We start from the raw sequence: 14,673 nt of genomic DNA, 5'->3' as shown, positions 1-14,673 counted from the left end.
ATATGTGTGTGCATATCTATTTATGTGCATGTATACATGTATACATGTGTGCGTGTTTCTGTTTTCATGTCTCTGTGTGTGTATGTGAACTTGTCTCTTCTCTGTATGTCTGTATGTGTATATTAGTGAGTGTTTCTGAATTTATGTCCATGACTGTATGTGTCTGTGTATGTACATTTCTCTAGGGACTGTCTATATGAGTGAAATTCTGTGTGTGCTCATATTTGTATGTCTGTATGTATATAAATGCATTTGGTTATATGTATGCCTATGTGCGTGCATGTCTGTGTCTTTTTGTCTCTGTACACATATCTGTGCATCTCTGTGAGTGTACATGTCTGTGGATGTGTCTATTTGTGTCTCTGTGTGTGCATGACTATGTGAATGCATGTCAGTTTATATTCATGCATGCATTTATGTGTTTGGTGTATCTGCACATGTGTCTGTGTGCTTTATATGCGTTTGGTGTAACTGCATATGTGTTTGTGTTTGGTGTATCTGTACATATCTGCAACTGTGTGCTTTTTCAAATCTCTGTATGACTATGTGTTTGCATGTCTGTAGGTATGTGTATGTGTGAATGTGTAGCTGTGTTTCTGTATTTGTATGATTTTATATATCCATGACTATGTGTAAGCATGTATACATGTCTGTCTGTCTGTGTTTGCAAGTCTCTATGTGCCCATGAGAGTGTTCCAATCTCTGTTTTTCAGTGTGTGTAGAATTATATATCTGTCTTTTGTTTGTGTATGTATGTGGGAATGTATTGGTATGTGCAAGTGCTGTGTGTTTTTCTTTGTGTGGGCATGTATGTTTCAGTGTCTGGATGTGCGCTTGTCTGTCTGAAATTCTCTGCACATGCCTGTGTATGTGTGATATCTGTGGACATGTGTATGCAGGTGTGTCTGGGGATGTATGTGGTGTACATGCACATGGGAGTTTGTATGTGAATCTGTATGTGAAGGTCTTTCCATGTTTATGACTATTGTATTTGTATATATATATATATGTATTTGTGAGCATATATTTGTTTATGGGATTTTGCATGTGACTCTGTGTGTTCTATCCATTTGTGTGTTTGCATGTATGCTTGTTTGCATGTGTCTGTGTGTAGCATGTCTGTGTGTGTGCATGTCTGTTTGCATTGTCTGGGTGTATTTCTCTGTTTTTGTGCATATCTGTGTATGTCTATGTGCTTGCAGTCTGTATATATTCAGTGAATTCATATCTAAGGCTGAATTCTGTATATGTGTATAAGGTGAGTTCCCTGTGTGCATGTTTCTGGGTGCATATCTGTGTGTTTCCATGTGTGTCTTGTCCCTGTACATGCATGCCTGAGATATGTGTATGATTGTTGATGAGTCATTGGGTGTGTGTGCGTGTCTGTGTGCGTGCGTGTTTGTTTGTCTCTATCATTGGGTCTCTTTGTATGCATGACTCTGTGTATGCATTTCTGTGTATGTTTGGTTTTGGTTGTACATGTGCTGGGTTGGGTGTCTGTGAGTGTTCATATATGTTGGCATCTCTGTGAGTGCATATTTTTGAATGTGAATGTGTGCATGTCTATGAGTATATGTGTAAGCATATTTGGTGCCTGCATCAACATATGTGTGCATATATATGGGTATATATATGCCATGGAAGTGTCTTTTGTGTTAAAACCAACACATAAATACAAGAAATATGAAAAAAATCAAACTAACATAATACCTTCTAAAGCTCATAATTCATCAGCAAATGATCCCCAAAATATTAAAGTGGATGAAATATTAAATAAGGAATTCAAAATAATCATTATAAAAAAGATCAATAAATTCAAGAGAACCACAGAAAAACAACTTAATGAATTAAAGTAGTTAATGCAAACTATGAGTGAGAAATTAAAAAGGAGATATAAATATTGAAAAGAACAAAACAAAATTCTTGAAAATAAAAAACACAATAAATCAAAGATATGTTTATTTGAAAATTTCTCTAATAGAATAGACCATACTGAAGACAAAATCTCAGAGCTTGAAGAAAAAGTGACCTGCCTTGAACATTCAGACTGTATAAAAAATAAGTAACCATTTTCAGAATATACAAGTACTCTGGGGCAACATGAAGAACCAAATTTAAGAATCCATGGAATGGAGGAGGGCTGTGAGATGCAGACTAATGGATAAACTCTTCAGGGAAATAATAACACAAAATATTCCAGTTCTTGAGAATGAGATGGGATTTCAGGTACAGGAGGAGTTCAGAACCCCAAAAGACAAGATTAAAAAAACCTCTTCATAACACATTATAATTAAAATGCCTAACTTATAAAACAAAGATAAAATTTTAAAGGCCTCAAGAGGAAAATTCCAGGACATATTTAGAAACAAGTCAATCAGAATCACTTCTGATTTCTCACCCAAACTCTACTAGCCAAGAGCATGGAATGTTGTGTTCCAAGTCCTGAAAGAAAATAACTTGTCAATCAAGACTGCTACATCTAACAAAGCTATCATTCAAAATTGAAGATGATCTGGGACTGGAGTTGTGACTCAGTGGTAGAACACTTGCCTGACATGTATTAGGCCCTGAGTTCGATCCTCAGCACTACATAGAAATAAAGAAATAAAATAAATATATTGTGTCCATCTTCAACTAAAAAATATTTTTTAAAAAATTGAAGATGAAATGAAACTAAAAGAATTCATGAGTACTAAACTGGCACTACAAAACTAACTTAAAAAAATACCGCACACAAAAGAAATAAAACAAATTTCAGAATTCACAAAAGAACAAATCTAACTTGAAGACTAGCTAAGTAAATTAAAAACATGACCAAATTAAACTTGATGAATAAGTAAAAATACAGGAAATAATAAACATCTCTCTACAATGACACTGAATGTAAATGGTCTCAACTCTATGTCTGGCAGAATGAATTAAAAAGCAAGACTCTGGGGATGTGGTTCAGTGGCCTGTCCCTGAGTTCAATCCCTGGTAACCCCCACCAAACAACAAAAAGTGAACAGAGAGAATGCAGAAGAGATGTAGCATGTGATGGTTAAAAGGAAGCAAGAGAAAACATGGAAGCAACAAAGTAAAGGAGAATGATAGAATTTGGTTGTTGTCAGGGAAAAAGAAAGTGTGAGAAACAAACAAATGAAAACAATACAAAATAGAACAAAAAATGTACTAATCGAAAACACTAACCCTCAAAAGACAAGACAAGGGTAAATAACTGCATTTAAATATGATAAAAATGAGAAAAAGGAGAAACAAATATGCATACATATGTAAATATATGAACCATTAGCACAAACACACAAAAACAACATACAAAAACAACAAAAAAAGCAAAAAAAAATTCATAATTAAAAACGAAGGAGTAATTTCCACTGAGGTGGTAAAAATAGTTAGAGAATAGATGTTCACTGTCTATGTGTATTTCCGTTTCTTCTTGAGTTTTGAGACTTTTCTGGGTGTTTTCTGGGAAGATTAGTACAAAACATCATGAAAGATTATTATGAAATCTATATGCCAATAAATTTGATAACTCACAAGAAATGGAGAAATTCCTAGATGAAAACACCTTACCAAGACTGAATCTCGAAGACATAGAAAACCTGTTCAGACCAATCAAAACAAATGAGATTAAATCAGTATCGATAAAAAGCTGTCTTACGGCTGGGGATATAGCTCAGTTGGTTGAGTGCTTGCCTTGCAAGCACAAGGTCCTGGGTTCAAATCCCCAGCACTGGAAAAAAAAAAAAAAAAAGCTGTCTTAAATTTCTTACGGGAGAATAAAAGAGTCAGAATAGCCAAACATTTTAACCAGTGATGCAGGACAACTGGACATTCATATACAAAAGAATGAAACTAGTCCCCTGTTTCCTCACTGTGCACCAAAATCAATTGAAGGTAGATCAAAGATAAGGAATTAGAGAAGACATTGAAATTGCTAGAAGAAAACATAGGGGAAACACTTGAACATATTGATTCAGCCACTGAGTTCCTTAATATGACTCTTAAAGATCAAGAAATAAAACAAAAAATTCAGTAAGTGAATGACTTTAAATTAAAAAGTTTCTTCATGCCAGGCAAGCTGGTGCAGACATGCAATCCCAGTAATGGGGGAGGCAGAGGCAGGAGGATCATGAGTTCAAAGCCAGTCTCAGCAATTTAGCAAGATCCTAAGATACTTAGCAAGACTCTGTCTCAAAATAAAAATGAAAAGGGCTGGGGACATGGTTCAGTGGTTAAGCACTCCTGGGTTCAATGCCTGGTACCAAAAAAAAAGTCTTCTTCACCACAAAGGAAATAAGAATATGAAGAGTGAGCCTATAGAACAGGATAAAGTCCTTGCCAGCTACTCTTCTGACAGGAGATTAATATCTAGACTATATAAAGAACTGAAAATACTTAATACCAAAAATTCTAATAACCCTATAATAAATGAGCAAATGAGCTGAAGAGATATTTCTTATAAGAAAAAATTCAAGTGGCCAATAAATACATTTTTTAAAAATCAGAGAGGGAAGGGGGTATGAAAAATGGTGGAATGAGACAGACATCATTATCCTATGTACATGTATGATTACATGAATGGTATGACTCTACATTGTGTACAACCATAGAAATGAAATTCTGTACCCCATTTGTGTACAATGAATCAAAATGCAGTCTGTAAAAAATTAAAAGCTAAATAAAAATAATAATAATTAAAAAAATAACACAAAATATTGTTTTAGTTGTTAAAAAAATAAAAGCAAAAAAAATCAACATCCTTAGCAATCAAGGAAATGCAAATCAGAACTACACTGAAATTTAATCTAATTTCAGTCAGAATGGTAATCATAAAGAATACTAATAGCAATGACTGCCAACAAGAATGGGTGAAAAAAAGTTACACATTGCTAGTGTGATTATAAATTATGATCACTTGGAAAGCAGTTTGGAGATTCCTCAAAAACTAGGAATGGAAATACCATATGGCCCAGCTACACCACTCCTCAGTACTAATTCAAAAGAACTGATATTTGCATATTATAGTGTTTATCAATGTTTATAGTTGCCCACTTCACAGCAGCCAAGTTATAGAAGCAAACTACATGTCCATTAACAGATAAATAGATAAGAAAATGTGGTTCAGCATCCACATATCAGAGAAAACATTTGGCCTTTGTTTTTTCAGGATTGGCTTGTTTTGCTTAGCATGATAGTAATTCCATCCCTTTACCTGCCAATGTCATAATTTTATTCTCCTTTAAGGTGGAGTAATATTCCATTGTGTATTCTTTTATTAAAATACTTTTTATTTTTACAGACACATTTTGATTTATTATACACAAATGGGGTACAACTTTCCATTTCCATGGTTGTACACAATGTATATTCATGCCATTCATGTAATATTTGCCACACTTTCGTGATCCACTCATTTATTGAAGGGCATCTAGGTTGGTTCCATAGCTTAACTATGTGAATGGAGATCCATAATGAGGGAGGATGAATGGAGAAAATTTGGATTGGGCAGAGGGGAGTGAGGCAAGGAAAGGGGGAAGGGAGGAGGTGAGTGGGAAAGATGTTGGAATGAGATTGACATCATTAATCTAGGTACTTATATGATCACACAAATATTATGGACCCTACATCATGTACAACCAAAGAAATGAATAGTTGTGCTCCATTTGTGTACAATTCTGCTGTCATGTATAACTAATTAGAACAAATAAAAATAAAAATTTTAAAAAGCTGAAATAGAAAATAAATAAAATTTTTGGCATTCTCAAAAAAAAAAGAAAATGCGGTATATATTTACAGTGAAATTTTATGCAGTCATAAAAAAAGTATGAAATTATGTAATTTGAGGATAAATAGATGGAACTGGAGAATATCACACTAAGTGAAATAAGCCAGACTCAGAGAGAGTCATAAGTTGAATGTTTTCTCTAAAATTCAGAGGGCAGTGGCAAGGGGAGAAGGAATATTATAAAATAGAAGAGTAGAATCTCACTGAAATAGAAGGAATACCAAAGAAGAAAAGAAAGGAATCAGGAGATATGGTGGAGAAGAGGGCACAGGAAGGTACTGATGAATGAAATCTACTGAATTATGTTATATCTATGTATGGATATACAACAATGAGTCATATATATGTATATATAACTAATAGTATATGTATAATTAGAAAGGCAATCTATAGAGTAGGCAAAACAGAGCAGGTAAAGAAGGGGGAAAGGGAAGATACCAGGGAATTAAATCAAATTATGTAATGTGCACATATGAATATGTCATAACGAATTCCACTATTATGTATAATCATAATGCACAAATAAAAACAAAAGTTGTGCTATTAAGCAGTAATAAATATGATAGCATGTTATAGGCATAATAGCATGGTATTTACATACAAAAAAAAGGAACAGAATAGAGAACCTAGCAGTAAACCTACACTCAAATACACCCAACTGATTTTTCAACAAGTGTTGAAAAGCAAGCATGCACAAGACCCTGGATTCAATCCCTAGCACAGAGAAAACATACATTGGAGAAAAGGTAGTCTTTTTGATAAATAATACTAGAAAAAGTGGAAATTCACTTAAATATGAATCAATCTAGACATTTATCTCTTACCAGTTACCAAAAGTAACTAAAAATGGACTAACAACTTCATTGAAGTAAGCTGGAAATATAAAACTGCAAGAACAAAAGAGAGAAAATGCTTTAGGACATTGTAATGTCCAAGGACTTTTTCAAAAAGACTCCAAAAGGATAGGGAACAAAACTAAAATGTGAATAAATCAAACTAAAATGTTTTTGCACAGCAAAGGAATCAGTTTACAAAGTGAAGAAACAACCTACAGAATCTAACAATCCATTTGCAAACTGTCATCTAAGCAGGGATGATATACATAATATATAAGGAACTTCAAACATTGAATAGCAAATAATCTGATTTGAAAATGGAAAATTGGTCTTAATAAACATTTTTTTATAATAAGACATACAAATGGCCAAAAGGTACATGGAAACTGATCAGTATTAGTAGTCATTAGGAAAACGTAATTCAAAATCTCAAAGAGGTATCACCTTACCCCAATAAATGACTCTTATTATAAAAAGTCAAAAAAAGAAAATACTAGATGGAATGTGAAGAAAACACCATTGGTGGAAATATAAATTACTTCAGCCATATGGAAAACAGTATGAGAGTCCCTCAAAATTTTAAAAATGGAATCACCATATGATCTCTTTGTTGGGTATTTATCTAAAGGAAGTAAAATTAATACATTATGTTGAATATATATGTCTGCATTACCTTTCATTTTAGCACTATTCACAATAGCCTAAAAAGTTGAAAAAAAACTGTGTCTATCTTCAGATGAATGGATGAAGAAAATGTGATAAATATATACAGTGGAATACAATTCAGTCACAGAAAAGAATAAAATTCTGTTATTTGTGTTAACATAGTTCATTAAGTGAAAGAAGGCAAGCACAGAATGATAACTACCATATAATCTCATCACAGGTGAAATACAAGAAAGGTAATCTTACAGAAGTTGAGTGCATGCTGTTAGTTACCAGAGGTTGGGGAGAATAAACTGATGGAGGGAAAGGAAAGTACTGATCAATGTTAAATTCAGGCAGAAATAATTCTGCCTGAAGTTAAATTCAGAAGGAGTTGTGGAACCTCCAAAATTTGTAATTAGTTTGCTATTGCACAGTGCTTCAAGTGGCAGAAGTAGAAAGGGATTCTAGAATCTGAGGTTCATGAGGTGTTAGGAGTAGGGCCATTCAAGTCTGTGTAGGCACCTAAGAGCTGGTACTCAATACCACCATGAATTTGATGACACAAATATCATACCCTTCCTTAGCACATTCCCTAATGACCTGGTGATGCTGGACTCTACAATGAGGGCTTATGTGAATATTAGTGAGCAATAGGAGATGCAGGTGTCAATTCTGCATCTTGAGACTTGGAAGGATAAAGCTCTGTACCAATCCTTTAGATATCAGAACTTAGAAAGGTCTCTATCATGTGGATCACTTAACTGTCCTTGTGTAGCGAGTTCATCATGTCCATTTACCTATTAGTGCTGGAGCCTTTACATAAGAAAATAGTCTCTCTTCTCCAAATGATGAAGTTGCAGGACTCACTTTGTGCAAAACTATACCACAGTTTGGCTGACATTGAGTCAGTCTTTCTCAGGTGATACCAGTGGAGAAGTGTGAAGTTCCTTCTTTGAGGCCTCTATTTCACAATATTAGACAAGGTTTATATTTAAGATCCCTGAGCCTCTAAATTTATCCCAAAGGCTAAAAAATTCAAAGAGAATATTCATAATATAAAGACAGAGATGCAAGCCTTTTTATCCCTTTCCAGTAATCCACTGAGTATTTGTAGGCCCAAGTGAAGAGGCAGTATTTTCAGCAAAAGTATTCTCCAGGTCTCTGAGAGGTAACCTAGGCAGCACTCATAATAACCCACATTTCAGAGTTGTTTCCTACAGCAAAGCCAGTGGGAGGCTGACAATGTCCTGTTGAGTTGTGGAACCTCCAAAATTTGTAATTTTTAAGTCAGCTAAGAGCAAGTGAAACTAGGTTTTTTCCCTCCTGGTAAAAGTTAGAGTGATATGGGTGTTAGTAATTGGGATATGCTGCACAGAGAGAGAGAGAGAGAGTTCAGGGAAGGTGTGGGGGCTCAGAACAGTCACTGGCCACCATCAGAGGCAGTGTCATGTTGATTTCCAGTCACAAGGAATGAGGCACCTTGACAGGCAACAGGTTGCATCTTTAAAAGTATAGCAACTGACTTTTGAACCATTGGGAAAAAAAACATGTTTACAATGTTTAAGTCCTCATGCCCACACAATTGGGTATTGCACCAAACCCATGAAAGCCAACCTAAATGTGTGTGTCACTCTGACTGGCTGAATCAGTCTTTCTAATAGAAAGTGGGTAAAATTATGTAGCACTCTATGATCATGGAAAGACAACCTTGATATATGTACATGCTCATTTTGGATCATCTGACTCTTCAAAGGGAAAGTGGTTATCAAAAAATGATGCAGCTCCCTGTGCCCCTGGAGAGTCAACCCTGATATCTGTTATGATATATTTTTTCTCCTTTTTCTTCTTATTATTTTTTGATTCATTGTACACAAATGTCATGCAACTTTCATTTCTCTGGTTGTACATGAAGTAAAGTCACACCATTTGTGTAATCAAACATCAGGGTAATGATGTTTGTCTCATTTTCTATTATCTTTCCTTCCCTGCCCTCCCCACCCCTCATTTCCCCCCATGCAATCTATCCTTCCTCCATTCTTCCCTTACCACATCCCCCTTCCCCACCATTATATATTATCATCAGATTTTATCTCACCCCAATTAGAATGTCTCCATACTGTTTTCCAGAGTGACTGCATCAATTTGCAACTCCACCAGCGATGTATGAGTGTATCCTTTTCCCCACATCCTTGCCAACACCTATTGTTGCTTGTATTCTTGATAATAGACATTCTAATTGGGGTGAGATGAAATCTTAGGGTAGTTCTGATTTGCATTTCTCTTATTTCTAGCGATGTTGAACATTTTTTCATATATCTGTTGATTGTAGATCTTCTGTGAAGTGTCTGCTCAGTTCCTTAGCCCATTTATTGATTGGGTTATTTGTATTCTTGATGTAAAGTTTTTTGAGTAATGTATAAATTCTGAAGATTAGTGCTCTATCGGAAGTGCTTGTGGCAAAGATTTTCTCCCACTTTGCCTATCTAAGAACATGGGAGATCTTTCCATCTTCTAAGGTTTCCTTTAATTTCTTTCTGTAGTGTTCTGTAATTTTCATTGTAGACATCTCTCACCTCTTTAGTTAGGTTGATTCCCAAGTATTTTTTTTTAATGAGGCTATTGTGAATGGGGTAGTTTTCCTAATTCCTCCTTCAGAGGATTCATCACTTAATGAATATGCATTAGATTCATGAGTATTGATTTTATATCCTGCTACTTTGCTGAATTTATGAGTTCAAAAGTTTTCTGTTGGGATTTTTTGGATTCTTTAAGTAGAAAACCATGTCATCAACAAATAGTAATAGTTTGAGTTCTTCTTTTCCTATTCATCTCTCTCTAATTTCTTTCATCTGTATAATTACTGTGGCTAGAGTTTGAAGGACAATGTTGAATAAAAGTGGTAAAAAGGACAACCCTGCCTTGTTCCATGTTTTAGGGGGAATGCTTTCAGTTTTTCTCCAATCAGAATAATGTTGGCCTTGGGCTTAGAATAGGTAGTCTTTACAATCTGAGGTATATTCCCATTATCCCTATTTTTTCTAGTGATTTAAGCATGAAATGGTGCTGTGCTTTATCAAATGCTTTTTCTTCATGTATTGAAATAAATATATGATTCTTAACTTTAAGTATGTTGATGTGGTGAATTACATTTATTGATTTCTGGATGTTGAACCAACCTTGCATCCCTGAGGTGAAATCTACTTGATTGTGGTACACTATATTTTAATATATTTTTGTATGCAATTTGTGAGAATTCTGTTAAGAATTTTTGCATCTATGTTCTTCAGGGATCTTGGTCTGAAGTTTTCTTTCCTTGATGTGTCTTTGACTGGTTTTGGCATCAGGGTGATATTAGCTTCATAGAATGAGTTTGGAAGGGTTCCCTCCTTTTCTATTTCATGGAAAACTTTGAGGAGCATTGGAATTAGTTCTTCATAGAGGGTCTTGTAGAACTCAGCTGAAAATCCATCTGTTTCTGGACTTTTCTTGGTTAGTAGGTTTCCAATGGCTTCTTCTATTTCATTGCTTGAAACTGATCTGTTTAAATTGTGTATATCCTCCAGATTCACTTTGGGTGAATCATGTCTCTAGAAACCTGTCTATGTCTTTGAGATTTTCTATTTTGTTGATGTATAGATTTTCAAAATAGCTTCTAATTATGTTTTATATTTCTATAGTGTCTGTCAGATCTTCCAAGATGAAGGACTAGAGGGTGACTGCATCTCCTGTTGCTCCAGAACTCAGAATTCAAGAAGGGGAAGTATTGATAAACTCAGACCAACTCAGAGCCACTGGGTGAGTCCTTCCACAGGGTGAAGCTCAGCCCAGGCGGCAGGCCAGTATAGTGGGCAGCTTCTCAGAGCAGGACAGGGCAGCGAGTGACTTCCCTGAGCAGCCCGGCTTCTTCAGTGGCAGGCCCAGTTCATGGTCAGCTTCTTGGAGTAGGCCCACCCAGTGAGAGGCTTTCCACTCAGAGTCAGCCCCCAGCCCTGGACCTGGCAGCATCCCCTGGTCCGCAGGCAGCTTCTCAGACCAGGGCAGGGCAGCGAGAAGCTTTCCTGACCAGTCCAACTACTTCTGGCAGCAGGCCTGGTCCAGGGCCAGCTTCTTGGAGCAGGTCCGCCCAGTGAGAGGTTTTCCACGCAGAGTCAGCCCCCAGCCATGGCCCCAGCAGTGGGCTAGTGTTAGCTTTCTTCAAATCACTGCATTATCAAGTTCCTCCAAGACTTAAGGCTACTGAAGGCTGGCAGGTGATAAACTGGAAATCTACAGGGACACTATAAGCCAATAGAGGAAATCTGAAATGTCTCAGAGTCCCACTGATATCTGACCAATATGAGAAAAAAAGGGAAGAAAATGTCCCAAATAAGCCTAGATGCTGTATCAATAAAACCCAATGAAAGCATGGCAGAAGAAATGTCAGAAAGGGAGTTCAGAATGTTCGTAATCAAAATGATGAGGGAAGCAAATGAGGAGATGAAAAAGCAAATGCAGGCATTAAATGATCACACATCAACAGTTAAAAGAGCAAATACATGAAGGAAAAGATCATTTCAATAAAGAGTTAGACATACTGAAAAACAACCAAACAGAAATCCTTAAAATGAAGAAAACAAAAAACCAAATTAAAAATTCCATAGAAAGCATAACCAATAGGAGAGAACACCTGGAACACAGAACCTCAGACACTGAAGAAAAAATATTTAAACTTGAAAACAAAGTTGACCAAACAGAAAGATGGTAAAAAATCATGAACAGAATTTACAAGAATTATGGGATATCATGAAAAGGCCAAATTTAAGAATTATTGGGACTGAGGAAGGAACAGAGAAACAAACCAAAGGAATGAACAATCTATTCAAAGTAATAATATCAGAAAATTTCGCAGATCTGAAGAATGAAATGGAAAACCAAGTACAAGAGGCTTATAGGACTCCAAATACACAAAATTACGACAGACCCATACCAAGGCACATTATTATGAAAACACCTAACATATAAAATAAAGAGAGAATTTTAAAGACTGCGAGAGAAAAGAATCAAATTATATTCAGGGGGAAACCAATAGAGATATCAGCAGATTTTTCAATCCAGACCCTAAAAGCTAGAAGGGCCTGGAACAACATTTACCAAGCCCTGAAAGAAAATAGATGCCAACCAAGAATCTTATACCCAGCAAAACATACCTTGAGATTTGAAAACAAAATAAAATCCATCCACAATAAACAAGAGCTACAAGAATTAGGAAAAAGAAAGCTGGCATTGCAGAATATTCTCAGAAAAATATTCCATGAGGAAGAGATGAAAAACAATGATGCAAATCAGCAAAGGGTGGAACTATCCTAAAGGAATAGCCAATTAAAGGAGAAACCAAGTCATGTCAAAAAACAAAAATGAGCCAAATGACTGAAAATACAAATCATATCACAATAATAACCCTGAATGTTAATGGCCTGAACTCATCAATCAAAAGACATAGACTGGCAGATTGGATTAAAAAGAAAAGTCCAACAATATGCTACCTGCAAGATACTCATCTCATAGAAAGAGATACCCACAGACTAAAGGTGAAAGGATGGAAAAAAACATAACATGCACATGGACACAGCAATAAAGCTGGAGTATCCATCCTCATATCATATAATGTGGACTTCAAGTCAAAACAGGTCAGGAGGGATAAAGAAGGACATTTCATACTGCTTAAGGGAAGCATAAATCAGCAAGACATAACAATCATAAATATCTATGCCCCGAACATTGGCTCATCCACGTACGTCAAACAAATCCTTCTAAATTTCAGAAATCAAATAGACCACAACACAATAATACTAGGCGATTTTAACACTCCTCTCTTACCACTGGACAGATCTTCCAAACAAAAATTGAATAAAGAAACCATAGATCTCAATAACACTATTAATAATTTAGACTTAACGTACATATATAGAATATACCATCCAACAAAGAGCAAATACAATTTCTTCTCAGCAGCACAGGGATCCTTCTCTAAAATATACCATGTTTTATGCCACAAAGCTAATTGTTAGCAAATACAAGAATATAGAGATACTATCTGGTATTGTATCAGATCATAATGGATGGAAATTAGAAATAAATGACACAATAAAAAAACAGAAACTACTAAACACCTGGAGATTAAATAATATGCTACTGTATGATCAATGGAAAACAGAAGACATCAGGAGGGAAATAAAAAATTCTTAAAAGTAAACAAGAACAAAGACAAATCATATCAAATCTCTGGGACACTATGAAAGAGGTACTTAGAGGAAGATTTATTTCATGGAGTTCATTCAACAAAAGAAGCAAAAATCGACAAAAAAAACAACTTAACACTACAGCTCAAAGCCCTAGAAAATGAAGAACGGATAAACCCCAAAAGTAGTAGAAGACAGGAAATAGTTAATATCAGAGCCGAAATCAATGAAATTGAAACAAAAGAAACAATAGAAAAAATTGACAAAATAAACAGTTGGTTCTTTGAAAAAATAAACAAATTGATAAACCCTTAGCCACACTAACAAAAAGGAGAGAGAAAACTCAAATTACTAATATTTGGAATGAACAAGGAAATATCACTACAGACAAGAGTGAAATACAAAACATAATTAGAAGCTATTTTGAAAATCTATACTCCAAAAAACAGAAAATCTCAAAGACATCAACAAGTTTCTAGAGACATATGAACTACAGAAACTGAACCAGCAGGACATACACAATTTAAATAGATCAATTTCAAGGAATGAAATAGAAGAAGTCATCAAAAGCCTACCAACAACGAAAAGTCCGGGTCCAGATGGGTTCTTAGCTGAGCTCTACAAAACCTTTAAAGAAGAGCTTATTCAAATACTTTGAGAAGTATTTCATGAAATAGAAGAGGAGGGAACCCTCCCAAACTCATTCTATGAAGCCAACATCACCTTGATACCTAAACCAGAGAGAGATACATGAAGGAAAGAAAATTTCAGATCAATATCTTTAATGAACATGGATGCAAAAATTCTCAACAAAATCTTAGCAAATTGCACACAAAAATATATTAAAAATATAGTGCACCATGAACAAGTGGGTTTTATCCCAGGGAATCAAAGTTGGTTCAACATCTGGAAATCAATAAATGTAATTCACCATATCAACAGACTTAAAGTCAAAAATCACATGATTATGTTGATAGATGCAGAAAAAGCATTTGATAAAATACAGCACCCCTTCATGCTCAAAACACTAGAAAAAATAGAAAAAATAGGGATGGGGGAACCTTACTTAATATTGTACAGGCCATGTATGCTAAACCCATGGCCAATATCATTCTAAATGGTGAAAAATTGAAAGCATTCCCCCTAAAAACTGGAACAAGGCAGGGATGCCTTCTTTCAACAC

The sequence above is a fragment of the Sciurus carolinensis genome, chromosome 10 (genome assembly GCF_902686445.1).
Source record: "Sciurus carolinensis chromosome 10, mSciCar1.2, whole genome shotgun sequence".
NCBI classification, from domain to species: domain Eukaryota; kingdom Metazoa; phylum Chordata; class Mammalia; order Rodentia; family Sciuridae; genus Sciurus; species Sciurus carolinensis.
Note: the sequence above shows the minus strand (reverse complement) of the source record.